General features: G+C 46.3%; 1 long non-coding RNA gene across 1 annotated transcript; it reads left to right on the forward strand.

The window, feature by feature from the left end:
• Window positions 1–6,643: 6,643 nt before the first annotated feature.
• On the forward strand, window positions 6,644–7,865 carry LOC309890882. Its single transcript, XR_014319463.1, has 3 exons — window positions 6,644–6,735; window positions 6,959–7,035; window positions 7,745–7,865. It is a non-coding gene; the product is annotated as an uncharacterized lncRNA (long non-coding RNA).
• The last annotated feature ends 7,752 nt before the right edge of the window (window positions 7,866–15,617 follow it).

Genomic DNA, 15,617 nt, shown 5'->3' on the forward strand with positions numbered 1-15,617 from the left:
CTTGTTGGTGTGTATTTCCAGACCCCCAGCTACTGGCACTGTAGCGCATCTCTAATTCTTTGGTACAAAAGGTTCAAAATCTCTTAATGCAAAAATTTTACCAGCACCCTGGAGCAAAAAAAAAGAAATCTAAAACCCTTACCAACTTCTATTACAGACCTGCTGAGTGCACCAGAGTTACTCATTTTTATTCAGGCTTTCAGGGGCAACTTCAGTTGGTTTAGCGCTTGGATTGCTATGTTGGCAGATGTCAGTTTAAAAAAAAAAAAAAGCTTTTGAGGTCCTTTTTAAAATGAGACTGCTTTTTTGGAATTTGGAATACTGCAAGGTATCGTTGGTTTTGCTTTCTTCCTATTCCTTAGACCAGATCCATTCAGATTCTGAACAGCGTTCCCGGTGTGTTCAGGAAAATGGAAGGCAACAAGCAAAATGATGAGCTCCTTGGGCAGTCAAAAGAGCTAAATCTGGAGAGTGTTTTGAGTCAAACTTCCATGCTAAGGAGCACCAGTAATTGTTAGAAGTAGCTGCAGAGGAACCTGCATGGCACTGGGTGTGTTTCTGAAGGTGCTAAAGGTCCGAAGTGACGATTCCTATCCATACTAAAGAAGAGAAGGAAACCTTGCACTTAACTACTGTTTTTATTCCCTTTGTCCAGCAGTCAAAAGCAGTAACTAATATGAGAACCCAACTTTTCCTCTCTTTATTTTAGATTTGGGAAAATTCCCTGCCAAAACAATATTTCCTGGAAAATTCACTAGTGTTTGTGTGAGTAAAAGCTTCCAACCTTTTATTATTAATTTGTAAGAACTATTTCATCCACTTTTGTCCAGAAGAGTCAGAAATAATTTGCACAGAAATGTGCAGCGTTTTAATGAAAGGATTCAGAATCACTCTGAATTGAACTTTATCTGGTCTGGTTGCAGGTTTTGTGACATTTAGTGTCTTTAAAAAAAAAAAAAATCAAAATTTCTGACTTCATATCAGAAAAAAAGAAAAAAAAATGCTTGTGGCGAAATAAAATCTGTTGCAGCTCTGCTCATCGAAAACTCATTGGCTGTTAAATTGGACCTAAGTCGTCTTCTCTAACCTTTCATGATCCTGCAGCAATGGCTGATGATGGATATATGGATTAGGGAACAGCACGTGATGGCAAACCTGTGGTATTTGCTACTGTACTGGGTCTGGCTGGAATGTTTACTTTCCCGGCAGCAGCCCATACAGTGCCGTACTCTGTACTTGTAGCTGGAACAGCAGTGTTATCACACCAGTGTTGTGTGTACTGCTGAGCAGCAGTGGCACAGCATTGGGCCTTTCTCTAACCCTCCTAGGGGGTGGGCAAAAAGGTGAGGAGAGAAACATCACTAGGGCAGCTGACCTAAACCAATCAAAGGGATATTCCATACCATGTGATGTCCCACTCAGCAATAAAAGGTGGAAACAGGAAGAAGAGGGGAGGGGTGGGCTCTCGTTGGGAAAACGTCGGTCCTCCTCTCGAACACCGGCTGCGTGCGTTGAGGCCTTGCTTCAAGGACGTGGTCAATCATGGCTCATTTGTGGGAAGTAGAGAGTAATTTCTTTCCTCTGCACTTCCATATAGCCTTCATTTATTTTGTTTGTTTGTTTTCCTCCCTTCTTTTTATTTTTCCTTTTCCCCTCCCTTTTCCCCTTTCCCTTTTTATTTCCCCTTAGTTAAATTGTTTAGTTCATGGTAGTCTTTATTTAATTATTATAATTTTTTCCCTTTAATTAAATTATCCTTATCTCAACCCGTGAGTTGTTCTTTGCTTTACTTCTCCCCCTCCTCATCTAAAGGAGGGGGAGTGAGAGAGCGGTTGTGGGGTTTAGCTGCCCAGCACGGTAAAACCACCACAGCTACAGCGCAGAAAGAAAAACCAAATTGCTTCCAAAAAATCAAAGTAATTCAAAATCCTTGGTATCATGCAGCCGTGCCACTGGCAAAGTGAGCATTCCCCTGCCTCTCAAAGCTTGCTGTACCCTTGATCTGCTGTCTTGCTGCTGTTAATTGATTGCAACTCTACATGTCTGATCAGGGCTACGAGTTGTTCTCGATATGGAGATCATACAACATCTACTGTGCACGCTTGTGTGTATAGATATGTTTATCCTGTATGCATGTACATCCGTATGCATATTTGTGTGCTGGCCCCCAGATCCCTCATGTTACAAAGCATCGGCCTCGAAGGCATACTCATCAAAATCTTTTGCAGAGCCTCCATTTTTTTCTAGTTCCCTCAAAATGAGAGAATTTTTACGCGCTCTCTGTGTCGAAAAGGCAAAAATTCTGATTTTCAGTGTCGCTCTCGCTAACTTTCTCTCACTCCCTCCTCGTGTGTGTATAAACACAGATGTGTGTATGCATATGCACATCTGTGGATTTAGATGCACTGGTATGTTTTTTGCTGTACAGGTAATAAAGACGGGGAAAGGTTTTTGTGTTTTCTTAATAGGTGAAGAAATCTTGAAGACCAGAGATTGGAACATGCTGAATTTTAAATTAAAAAAAAAAAAAAGAAAAAAAAAGTTAAATTGTCCGGCTGTGGAAGATGGAGCCTCATTTTTGCAGCCACTTTGAATCACGAGTTCATCTCTAAATGCGCTGGTTTTTTTTTGTTTTTGTTTTGTTTTGGTTTTTGTTTTTTATTTTTTTGAAGAGCTAACTAACCGTGGCTGCATCCAGTCTGAGAGAGCATTCAAATGGACTTGCTTCCTCTCTTAGTTATAAGCTGTTTAAAAGCGCATCCTATGTTTGAATTGTGGATGAGAGGTTCCCTTGGCAAAGTGAGGAGGAAAATTCTTCCTACCCCTTTATTATTAATTCACGGATTCAGTCTTGGTTCGGCCTACAGGAGCAGTTAACTGGAAGCCTTTGAAGATCGATAACTTTGCTGAGGTTGTCCAGGTAGGTGAAATCGAAGACCCACAGGGCCTGGAACGTGCTGTTTAATGCGTCCTTACTGTGTTCTAGAGAAGTTATTTGTAGCCATAGTTGATTATTGACTTGCATGTATCATCAGGTGGTTTTTTAAGGAGTGACTCCGTTTTCAGGCTTCCAGATGTGCTCCAAGTCATATTATTGAGGATGTGGAAGAGAACGCTTGCTGACAAAGCTCCTGGCAGCTTTACAGAACTTTAATATTTAGTTAGTTCATGTAACAGCTGATTTCAAGGCTTTGCTCTCTTTGAGAGACTGATAACTTGATTTGATTAACTGAAGAAAGCTGGAAAAATGTTTGTTCCTCATTATTTTTCACTTGTTACTTTCTTTCGGGTTACTTTTAAAAAGAAGATTTCACTGATCACAAGCCAGTAGAAGACTTTCAGCCCAGGCAAGGGTGAAGACAGCTCTCTCCAAGAGCAGAGGAAGTCCCTGTGGAGAGAACCCGAGCTTGTTAGCAGAACTCGTCGGCATGTCTAAACAAGGAGACGATTGCTACTTCTATTTCTATTCTACCTGTAGCAAGGTATGGCTGGCTTTCCTTTGCTTTGCTTTTTTCTCCCCTTTTTTCAGGAAGGAGTAGATTAGGAGGAGGAAGCACACTGGTCTTTGGTTAACTTGAGAACCAGATAGATTGTGAATTCAGTTGTAGCACCATTAGGCAGCAGCATGGCCATTTTTGAGGCTGTACTCTATTTTCCTTGTTGGTTTCCTTTTGGTTCCAGGGAGACAAATGTGCCTACCGCCACTGCGAAGCTGCTCTGGGCAATGAGACGGTCTGCAAGCTGTGGCAGGAGGGTCGTTGTTTCAGGAATGTCTGCCGATTCAGACACATGGAAATTGACGTGAGTGCCTAACAATGTGTTCTCAAAATAAATCCACAAAAGCATTTTTCAGTGCCGTAGGTGTACTGATTGTGCTTTTGCAGGATAGATTTGTTTGCTTCAAAATCATACTGGTTTCTGTTACCAAGAGAGGGGGTGGGAGGAAGCAGAGGGAAATAAAATCAATGCCTTAGGTATGTCTTAGCAAGATATTTGTTTATTTTTTTTTATTAGATGCTGACAGTTTTCTCAAGAGATGCAGAATAGCTGTTAAATAGACTGCTAAAACGTGCTGGAGCAGGGGGGTAATAAACAGGCTGTTCTATCCTCATGGGAGCAGGCTTGATAATGAACTATCAGGTGTCTTCTGACCCACAGTCCTTCAGATAACGCTGTTGTAGCTGCCTGGGGTAGGAAGTGGGGAAAGTTAAAGGTGCAGCAGAACTAAGTCTCCAAGAAGTAGTTCTAGACAGGGTTAACCTAGGCAATTTCAGATGTTCTTTTTCCCTCTGAATAATCCTAGTATAATCCTAGGTGTATTAGTTTAAGCCACCCTCAAGTGATGTCTGAGAGTGCCTGTCTTCTCAAACTGAGTGATGACCAAACTAAATGTGCATAGTGGTTACAGCTTATGCAAACTTTGTGAATATGCCCAGAAATACTACACTTAACTGAGAAACTGACCTTTGGAATGCTGTTTCAGCACTGTGTTGTGACAGCTGTCACGATCTGGAGCTGTGCATCTCTTTGCAAGCCTCAGGTGCATGTTATCACGAGCTTTTCTTTCTTTCTGTCTTCAGAAAAAGCGCAGTGAGATTCCTTGCTACTGGGAGAACCAGCCGGGAGGCTGTCAGAAAGCCAACTGTGCTTTTCATCATGCAAAGGGACGTTACATCGATGGACAATTCTTACCACCAAGCAAGAGTGAGTTTAGGTCCTTTTTCTTTAAGCGCTGAAGAATTAATTTTGAGTATTACTTAGTGGGTGCCAATCCTGTAGGGGGCGTCAGGTAACTGTTCATTTGTGAGGGCAGGAAAAGGTCTGCAGTCATAGGTGTACTGCACCGAGTGTACTGCTGGTGTTTGTTTTCTGCTTTCGTGCTCAGCTTCTCTTTGCTTTGTGTGATGTTTGCCTTGCAGTTTGCTTCCTGTTGTTTCCGCTTTGGCTGGGTGGTAGGGAGATGTGTTGTTGTTGGAAGGGAAATCATTGTTCACGGTGTAAGCAGTGATGGGATGGGCAAAAGGAGATGCTGAATTCGTTGTCTGTGCGGGTTATCTGCCTTTGCTACCATCTCTTTGCATTGTGGTCAAAGTTTTAAACTGCCATATTACCGATGATCCTCCTCTTCCTCTAGCTACACTGCCAAGTCCGCCTGAGTGCGCGGACGATGATCTGAAAGTGGCTCAGATGTCACTGCAGCAAAACAAACTTTCTGTCCAGTCAAATCCCTCTCCACAGCTAAGGGGGTGACGAAAGTGGAAAACTCTGAAAATGTCCCAAGCCGTACACACCCTCCAGTTGTAATCAATGCTGCAGATGATGATGAAGATGATGATGGTGAGCATGTTTTGGTTCTTGGAAGGAATTTGTGCTGTAAATGATTGTGTAAATCTTTGTTTCTTGAAGGAATTTGTGCTGTAAATGAATGTGTTAAATCTTTGGTTCTTGGAAGGAATTTGTGCTGTAAATGAATGTGTTAAATCTTTGGTTCTTGGAAGGAATCTTTGCTGTAAATGAATGTATAAATCACAGATGACCTGAGGTCTGACTAGCGATAGGGCAGGCAGTCTGGCCAGGTCACTGGTGGCTTTGTCTGGCAGTCAGTGGACAGAAGCTGAAACGTTGGAGGAAAGCTTAGAACCACTCCTGGCTTTAGCTGGTCTTTTGTGTAAAGTTCTATGTGAAACTAGGAAGGAAATTTCTTTTTTCTGTCTGAAGAGCAATGTGTTGTGTAGTAGTTAAAGCTGCAGAGAGAATCTAGAGTCCTAGATGTTTTGTCCTAGTGTATTCTACTTAGGAGTTCATCAGGTCAGTGTAGCTGTTTAAAAACAAACAAACAAACAAACAAACAAACAAACAAAAAAAAACCAGCAACAAAGTTTTTTATATGAACCATGGGCTGAAGTGTCACTGCATGAGCTACGTGATCATGACCAACCTGGTCTATGCATAACTGAATCGATTTTTCCCCTTCAGACCAACTTTCTGAGGAAGGAGAAGAAACTAAAACTCCCGTAAAGCAGCATTTCTGTGTAGCAGTTCTCTCTGGATAGGGCTGGTCTTCAAAATACAAGTGGCTCAGAGGAGGAGGAGAATGTTGTTCTAAGGATATTGTTCTAAGATGCATTATTGGGAACGCTCAAGATGAGTTTTCCTTAGTGCTCTGACAAATTTTGGAGACTTAAAATATTGCTGGACTCTCTTTAAATGTTGGTGCTTCTCCTCATTTCTTGATGATGACAGGGAAGGCTGCTAAGCCGATGGGAGAGATCCATGTGAAAACACTGGAGGAAATCCGTCGTGAGAAAGCTCTTCAGAGACGCGAAACTCAAGCCAAAGCCGAGGCTGAAGGGCACGGTAAAACTGAAGATTCCAGCGCAGGGGCAAGAGCTGCTCGTGCAGGTCGCATGCAAACTTTCTCTGAAGCCTTGTCTGAAAAAAAGAATAATCGCTTGGTAGAAGAGAAGAAAAAAGCAGGAGAATGCCATAGCAAGAGCAAAATTCAGGGTGAGTCCAAGAAGCAGCTTGCTCTGTCCGGGCCCAGCAAAGGGCAGGCGAAGGAGCCGGCAGGAAAAGTCAAGCCAGAAGGAGAAGTGCGTGTTAAAACCTTGGAAGAAATAAAGCGTGAGAAAGCTCTGCGGATGCAGCAGAGTGAAGGAGATGTGCCAGCTCCCTCAGCACAACCCAGACCTGCCCCAGCAGAGCAGAAATCTTTATGGAGCACAAAACTAACAGGTAATAAGATGCTTTAATGCCTGCCCCAGTGAGGTGCTTCCCATATTGAGCAAGTTCAGTTTGCTCAGGATCTGCTTCATGGATAAATGCTGAATGGCTTGCACATTGTAGCCTTTCTCTCTCTCTCTCATGGGACACAAGGAAATAAATGCACAAAGGAAACAAGTACCCAGCTTTCTTTATTTCTGCCGTTGACAACACTTTTTTTTGTCTTTTTTTAAAGCACCTGAAAAAGAAGAAAAGAAGGCAGTGGAATTGAACCGGCCTTTTCCTAAACTTTCCTCTGGACCTGATGTACAGGTGAGTCCTCTGTGAAGACACACATACATTCGTACAATTTCTGATAATTCTGACAAGTTTTGTTACTCACCGTGTGCCACCCTCTTGAGTGTGTTCTTACCCTTCAGCAGCTGGTAGGAGCTGCAGTGCAGTCTAAATCCTATCGCCAGCAGCATTTCCAGACAACTCTGTAATCCTCAAACTTGGAATCAGTCTGTTTATACCACAGCAAGAAAGAAACCCTGTTAGCACCAGCTGAAATCTACACAGTTAACGTGGAGGGAATTCTTTTTGTTCTTACTGACTTGATCTGTCAGACATGAAGGATTTAATACAGAAGGCCAGAGTTCTGTGTTCAAGGAAATCAATCTGTCAGTGGATACTGTATAGGGGAACTTGTATGACTTTCTGCTGCTTAAAAAGAATGTGATAAATAGATGTACAGCAGAACACCCTAGCTGTTTAAAGAAGCTTGCCATAGTGGATATTGCAGATATGTGAGACTGCGTCCATAGTAAAGCATGGCTCTTGTTACAGGCAGAATTTTATGGGAAAAAAAACAAACAAACAAACAAACAAAAAAACCAACAGTAACCTGAACGAGATTAATATGCTGTTCCACATCAAGACCATTTTGGAGGGATTGCTGATCAGATTTTCTTAACGAAATCTCCACGGATTTTATTTATTTTTTTTGTCCTATTCATGCACTACTTTTCTTTCCTTCTAGCCCACTCAGCAGAGTGGAACTCGTAAATGTCCAGAGAAGAGCTTTGAAGAGAGACGGTGGGAGAAGTGGCAACAGAGAGAACAACAAGAGAAGCTTCGGCAGGAGGAAGCTGCTGTCAAATCTACTGCTGGCTTCTTTAATACTGAACCAGCAGGGAAAGTGGCAGCTCAATTTCAGGGCCAGGAAGCTAAAAGTAAGTGTTGAAGGTTAAGAGTTACTTAGGTTGTCTTCTGAAATACAGACAGAAGATGACAATTCTCATGCTGTAACTCTGGCTGGGTGCATTTTGCCACGCAGTGCTACGAAGCGAAGGGTGTACTTTCTTTTTCTTAGTTTGTTTCTTTTCCTGCCAGCCAGATGTTAGGTAAGGAACGGGAGACTAGAAAATGACACTACAAATGTGGACTTTGTAGAACAACTTAATTGTGGGACATCACTGCAAGGGAGAGGAAGCTGGTACAAGAGTTGCATACACTCTTGTCCTACTATAACTGCTGCTTTTTCCTTTCCTAGCGGGAGCAGGACTTTAAATATAAAAGCTGTCTATATTTGTGAACCTAGCTTGCACTTAGGATTGCTATGTGTCTGAGGTTTCCCTTGTCCTGGATTATTATTTACTGTAGCTCTTCGGTTTCTTTGTTCCTTTGTATGGCTTGTTGGTAGACAGAGTTTACTATGTGGAAAAGATTCCTGAGAATCCAGGCAATGGCGGTGTAATTGTGCTGGCCAAATGCATTTAAGTGTGTAGAAGGACTGTGGAAATGATTAAGAGAACCTGGATTTTTCCTGAGGCAGAGCAAGACTGTATCAGTTCTCTCTTCCTTTTACTCTAGCCAACTTTATGACATCTGCGAAGCCTTCGCGTGGGAAAGTCACTTTCCCCAAGAAGAAGGCACTGAAACGTAAGGCACCTGGGAGTTACCCGTCTGCCATAGCAGCTGTGGAACTACAGACTGCCTTTGATGCTGACATGATGGGACCTCCAGCCAGAAAAGCAGCCATGGTAAGGCCAGGGGCTAATGCAGCGATGGATCCCTTGTTAAATTTCTACCCTCCTCTATTTGAAAAGGTGGAAAACTCAAACGTTCTGCAGGCCTTCTGTTTCCTTAGAAATCCAGTAGCTGTCTCCAGGATGCTTGTAGAACCCTTCTGTATTTATGAGATGAATGGCACTCTTTAACCGGTACTCTGATGCTGTGATTTCTCTGGTGTGGGGGATTTTGTCCATTAATGCCATGTTCTTAAAAGACACCAGATCGTGAGTAACCTCCAGGTGAATGTGAACTTTCTTCAGGAGCACCTTGGTTTTGTATTTTGGCCACGGCTCTGCAATGCCAGAGGAGAAGCAGTGTGGAGGAAAAAGCTATTAAGGAATCTTTTACCCATGTGTCATAAATACTGTTTTGCTGCTTTCTAGGGTGTTTCAGACGTGCCGGAGCACGTCCCAGCCATCAGACTTGAAGAAAATCCCCAAAACAGGTGACAACCCCAACTTGTTCTTTTTCTTAATCAGTGTATATCCCCAGGGAAACATAAGTTCTGTCACATGTGGGAAAAAATGAGGGTTCTGAGATAATTGAAGCCAAAATCCATCAAAGGAATAAGTCACCTGAAACCACTTTCTAGCAGCTAGCAGGATTGCTTAATTAGGCTTTCTTGAAATGCTGCAAGTCAGCACAGCTTTCCGGTGACTTCTTGGGTTGTCTGAATACCTGAACGAGGATGAGGTGAAGTTCTACTTCCTCGTGAGGTGATAGATGATGAGTAGTGTCCTCTGCCTTTTGGTCCTCAAGAATGCCACCTCAACTCCAGGTGCCCTGGCTTCACAGATAAACCCCCAGACTGAAAAATGTACCTGGTAACACATCGGGCTCTAAATGTAGCCCTGGGTTGATTGATAACAATCCCTGTGTAAGATTGAAGCATAGGAGGGCTTGCCTACAGTTTTAAGAGCCGGTTTGCAGGAAAAGGATTTCCCGTTAAGAAATGGCATATCCTGATTGTTCTTTCTTGCTCTCCCAAGACCTGAAGTGCGTCTTGGAAGCCCGGAAAGATTTGAGGAGCAGATGGAGATGGATCTCGAGACCTCGACCTCAGCTTCTTCCCAGCCAGAAGAGGCACGGACACGCTGGCTGAGTTCCACAGGGAACGTGCCCTTATCTGCGGATGAAGATTTTGAGAAGCTACTTTGGGAAATCTCAGGAGGCAGACTGGAAGCCGAAATCGACTTAGACCCAGGGAAGGACGAGGATGACCTCCTCCTTGAACTCTCCGAGATGATTGACAGTTGAACTGCGTAGTCCTAGGGTATAATTAAAAAAAAAAAAAAATTAAAACTGTTCTTCTTGTTGGATACCCCGAGGTGATCCTTTTTCTAACTGAGGCTTTGCAATGAGACTTAAAGCACAGTCCGAAGTGGTAGAAATTGGCAGGATCTGCGCTCAGTTGTCCTAAATTTCCCTGCTGGTCAGAGTTAAGGTCTTGTGCATCCATTCTGTAACTATAGGTGGTTACCTTCGATATCGAGAGGACAAAGCACTTCTTTTGGCACAGAAAGATCTCCATTGGCACGCCATGGTGGCTGCAAATCGATCTTCTGATGGAGCGATGCTCTGAAGGCTTAAATGTAAAGCTTCTTCCTTCCTCCGCCCTTGGCACAACTCGATGTTGGGCACATTGTGAAGCTTCGGTGTTCTGATTTCTCGGACAGTTGATAGCCAAATCCTGGAGTTACTATGTCAACTCTTGACTTTTACTCGTGTATGCCATTGTTTTGACTGTACCCGTGTCAGATGATGAAGCTGTAGGGGTGGGAGGGAGCAGAATCGTTGTTCCAGTGTGTTGTGGACCAAACTTGCTGCCAGGAATGGGGGTGGGGGTCAGCCCACCCAGCCTTCCTTTCAATTATCAGGGAGGATCAAATGGTGAAAAGCAGCAGCTCTGCCATGCGGCTCCACTACCCCCACTCCCTTCTCTTGTGCTATACCAAAGTTCCCCCAGGCTTTGGTTGGTGCTTTTTGCCTGTGTGAGGACTCCGGGGCGAGCAGTCGGGACTCTGCCGCAGTCACAGGGTCGATGAAGGGTTGTTTAAGTGCCTCTTGGTTTTAAAACTTGCTCCCCTGAGCTGCTGGCTCTGCTGCCTGCTACAGCAAATGTTCGGGTGCCATCAGCATCGCACTTGGGCGTGGGCACTGACCCTGCGGAGGACAGAGCTGAGATTCGGGTGTATTGTGTACCCTGCCACCAGCCATCGTTTTTTTTCCCCTAGCAGATCAATTTTGAATTATTTTCCGAACTTTTCGCGGCACGGTAGGCACTTCCCGCTATGATTTGTGAAGCTGTGGGGGCCCTCAGGCATTTGCTGCTGGCAGAGGAAAAGCGCTTGTCGAATTTGTTGTAAATACTTAATGTTTGGACAAAACCACGCGTCTCTGTGTGTGTGTGTGTGTGTGTGCTGTGACGCCCCGGCCCCACCAGGGAAAACCTCCGCCGACGAAACTGCTGCTGGAGCTCACGCAGGCCTTCATCGTGCCGAAGGACTTCACGGGGACTTCTGCCGGCTCAGAAATGGGGGAGAAAAAGCAAACTCAGGAGGAGGAGAGCTCAGAGACTGCGCCCACCTGCCCTCGCTTTCCCTTCACCCCAGGAAGCCCTGTTCTACCATCAGCCTTCGCCTCTTCTGCCTGCGGTGCTGGGAGCGGGAGCGGCGAGGCGGCAGCAGCCATGGCGTACCGCGGGCAGGGCCAGAAGGTGCAGAAGGTGATGGTGCAGCCCATCGTATCCTTCCTGCGGCTGGGGGGTGCCGGGGAGGTGGGTGGGGGGCGGCTCGGACCTCAGGGGGCTCGGCCCGGGCCTTGAGGCCTTGTCGCGGGGCCCTGAGGCCTCGCTGTGGGGTTTGGGGCCTTGTCCCGAGCCCGGAACTGTCGTCCCCGTGCTGAGCCCTTAACGCAGCGCCCCAGAACCTCATCTTCCGCTACCTGCAGAACGTGAGTACCGCGGGGAGGGGGCGGGGATGGGGATTTGGGGAGTGTGGGGGGAGTGGGGAGGGTCTGGGGATTCCCCTCGGTGAGTTTTCGGCTCCTGGCTGTGTCCCGGGACGGGTTTGTGGGGGATGGAGAGCTGTGCGGTGTGCTGGTGGGCACAAGGAGCCCGGCATTTCCCCCTCGTGTAGCCGGGCGTGCAGGGGTGTTCCCTTGTGACTGGAAACGTGTTCTTCACCAAACGTGTAGTATTCACCCGATGGTATAACGCTCAAATGTCAGATTGCACATTGGAACTGCCCCTGAGAGTTGCTCCTCGGAGCGTTTGGGAGCTGTCGTGGCTGTGGCTAGCAGGTATTTCTGAACACATGAGAGAACAAAAGTGCTCAGTGTTTGTGGCCCGACTTACTCTCCTCCTTCGTTCTGCAGAGGTCGAGGATCCAGGTGTGGCTCTATGAGCAGGTGAACATGCGGATAGAAGGCTGCATCATCGTGAGTATCCGCACGTCCCCATGTTACATCTTTCATTTTGCCTCATTCACAATCGTGTTTTTTGGTCAAGAAAAGTTATCACAAGGAAAAAGAGATTTGTACTTCTCTGCCTTTCCCCTCGCCCTGCCCTTCCCTCCCGCTCCTGAGCCCTTCGTCAGGCCTTGCTGGGCCCTCTGTCCGGCTGTCTGTCCGTCCATCCGAACCTCTGGCCATCTGTCCCACCACCCTGCCCCGTCCCTGCCCTCTCCCTAAGGAAGCAAAGAGTCCCCGGTCTGCCTTCATGGGGGGGGTAGAGGGGAGAGGGGAGGTTCTGCTGAGAAAAAAATGAAAGATTTCCCCCTTAACGGGCGCCTTGCTAGTTCTTTCGAGTTCCAACCTTCTGCCTTCCTTCCGTAGCAGTGCCTCTAAGGGGTGCGCTGTAAGGCAGCCCTCATCTGGCGCGTTGCTCCTCCGTTCCCCCAAGGAACTGCCTTCAGGATCTGACTAACTCTGGATGCACCCGGTTGTCGCCTTAATTTCTCCTTTAGCTTGCTGAAAACAAGCCGGTTGGGTGACCTTTTGCGTTTCTCGCTTAAAATTTGGATCGAGGAGGTCTGTGTTTCCTTACGCTGATGTCCACGCTGAAGGTGCAGAAGGGTTTCGTGCTGTTGCTTGGGTCAGCCTTGTTGCCAGGTTTGGAATGTTTAGCCTACCGGTGCTTCGGTGCTGTTGGGCTGCACTCAGAGTGTGAGCTCTGGGCGTTATTTCTCAAATACTGCGTTATTTGAGCGTACAGACCCGAGATATTCTGCGGAGAGGTGATTTAAGGCACGTCAGAACCACCGCTGCGGCGTGTGCCAGCGTCGGACGCCCGTTCGAGTGATCGGGCGGAGCAGGTGAATTGAATTTGGTGCTGGGTGGCGAGGTGGTGTTGGGGGAAGAGCTAGGCTAAGGAGAGCTTCCTCTTGCTCTGCCCCTTCCCATCTCAAATGGCCGCTTCCTGGGGAGATGGGTTCGTTGGGAGGTTAACTACAACGTTACAGTGAGGATGAGGAATCACCTTTAGTCCCGTAGGTATTTGCTGCCAGGCCGCAGCGTTGATTTCAGAAATTGTATTTAAAAAAGGGAAAAGAAAGGAAAGATGTATTCTTTAACATACTCTCTTTTCTCGGAGAGTAGATGGAGGAGCTTCAGCCGTGCCCTTCCTCCGGAAACGATTCCCAGTGTCTGCTCAGACACTGAGGAGGAAAATGGAGGAGAGCCACCCGATAGAAATAAAGGAAAGAAGGGGTCATGGATTAAGGGAAAAGCACTACTTAAAAAATTGGTGCTCTCTAAAAACGGGTTAAGGGTTTGGGACCTGCAGGTGCTGCCTACACCTGTGTGCGTTGCAGTCGTGCCTGTTGCCACTGAGCAAAACGGGGAGAGCTGCTTTGTCGAACGCGGCGTGTTAAAGCACGTGCCACTGCCTGGAAGAAAAGCACGGACTTCCCTCGTGTGGGCCTTCTTCCCTAGCGATCTGTGGTTTACCTGATGGTTTCCCATAAGCTGAGAATGTTTAAAAGAAAAAAAAAAAAACAAAAATCAAAAACCAACACCAACGTTGAGAGTGGTGAAGCAGATCCTCACGTGGGGACTCAGAATCAGCGGTGACATCACCATGCGAAGCATTGTGTGTGCTTCGGGTTGGGGCTGCTGCGAGCCTCGCAGCGGGGAGGGAGAGCGGATCCGGGGTGCCTCTGTGTCAGCCCTCTGCCCTGGTGGCTTTGTGAGCACTGAGAGTTTGACTCCTGTGTTCCCAGCTTTCGCTTCCGCACCTGCGGTGTGGCAGAGCCAGCGAGCTGCTTGCTCAGCTGGAGGAGGAAGAGGAGTGACCTCAACATTGCCGAGGTAAAGCACAATTATTGAAAAGATTTGGCAAAGATGTGGGTTGTACCAGCGCGGCTGCTGCAGCTGCAGCAGATCCTGGAGCATTGGAGAAGATAGAGAGGGTTTTCTTCATGAAAAGAATGCTGTTAAAAGTGTTTTCATGCCAGAAATTAGGATAAACGCCTCTGTTGTTTGACATCCTCTATTGAGCTGGCACATTGGCATTACAGCGTACCTGGCACGCTGTTTGTATTAAAAAAAAAAGGTATTTTATTCAGGGCAGGCCAGAAACCTGCCTTGGCACTTGCACATCGCAGCAATGCTTACAGACCCTGCATCCTGGCTGCCAGGCCAGGATCTAAATCCGATGGTGCTGTTGGTAAACTGAAGCTCAGGAAGCGCTTCTGGGTTTTTTTGTCCTTCCATGTGAATTTTTACCCTGTGAAGATGGTGTATTAAGCTATTTTCGTAACAACAAATAGGTTTAAAAGCAGTTTCAGTTTAACATCTACACACTTGGGTGTTATTAACAGAGCTTTGTATACTGAGCTGGTGCTTGGTAGGAGAAAAAACATCAATCTTACCTGGGAAACCTGGACCCCCTCAGCTACATACTGCTATGAGGAAACTCAGATGTAAGAACACACTTAAATAACACCTCACCAGAGCTGTTGTGCTCCTGACCACCAAAGGCACCTTTTTCCAACACCGTCGTACTGGAAGTTGATGCAGCTGGTTCCATCCGTAACGTGTGACTGTACAGTGCTGTAAAAGAACTATTTTTTCACAGCTTTGGAGAAAGTGAAGCAGAGAAAACCACGCATAACCACTGATACCTGGACCCCAAACTGCCACAGGCTGACGGTGATGCCCACTGGATATCTCCTGATACCCTGCTGCCTTCTGACTGCTCCAGCAGAAGTCCTGTTTTAATTAGCCAGCAGGTCCCTCTGAGGGAGGGACTTTGCTAAAACTCCTGCCGTAGGAAGTATCCTACGGGAGCCAAGTTGCTAAACCGATGTGTGGTTTTCCCTTAACCCCCTCACCCCTGACTTTCCAGCTCCTGACAGCACTGCCAACGTGTGCAGTGTCACCGTGTGCCATCTAGGTGCCAGCTGCCATGGTTTATATATTGTAAAATTAGTGATTTGGGACTCGTGAGCACTGAGGAGAGGCTAGCAATTGCTTAAGAGCTTTCCTTGTGTCGCTCTGGGGCAGGGAGATGGGTGAAACATCTTAGGCTTGAAAGTGATTCCCTGCAGAGTGACGTGCTCAGATCTGCACAACAGATCTGTCGTTTTGGTCACCTTATTAGATCCCTGCTTGAGAGGTTGCTTGCAAGAATCGATTCCTCTTCACCTTGATGTGTCAAGCTAAAGAGAAATCTGTGCCGAAGCACTGTTTGATCAGACGAGTGCCTCAGTTCAGGATTGTTCTTTGACAGCTACAGAAACAGCAGGACGATCAGCGCCTTCAGGAACAGATGAATTTGATCTTGAGGCTGTCGTAAAACAGGTCCCTGAAGTCTGAAGACTCTTCAAATAGTTTGGGCC

This window comes from Aythya marila (assembly GCF_965140915.1).
Source record: "Aythya marila genome assembly, contig: HAP1_HAP1_SCAFFOLD_167, whole genome shotgun sequence".
NCBI lineage: Eukaryota > Metazoa > Chordata > Aves > Anseriformes > Anatidae > Aythya > Aythya marila.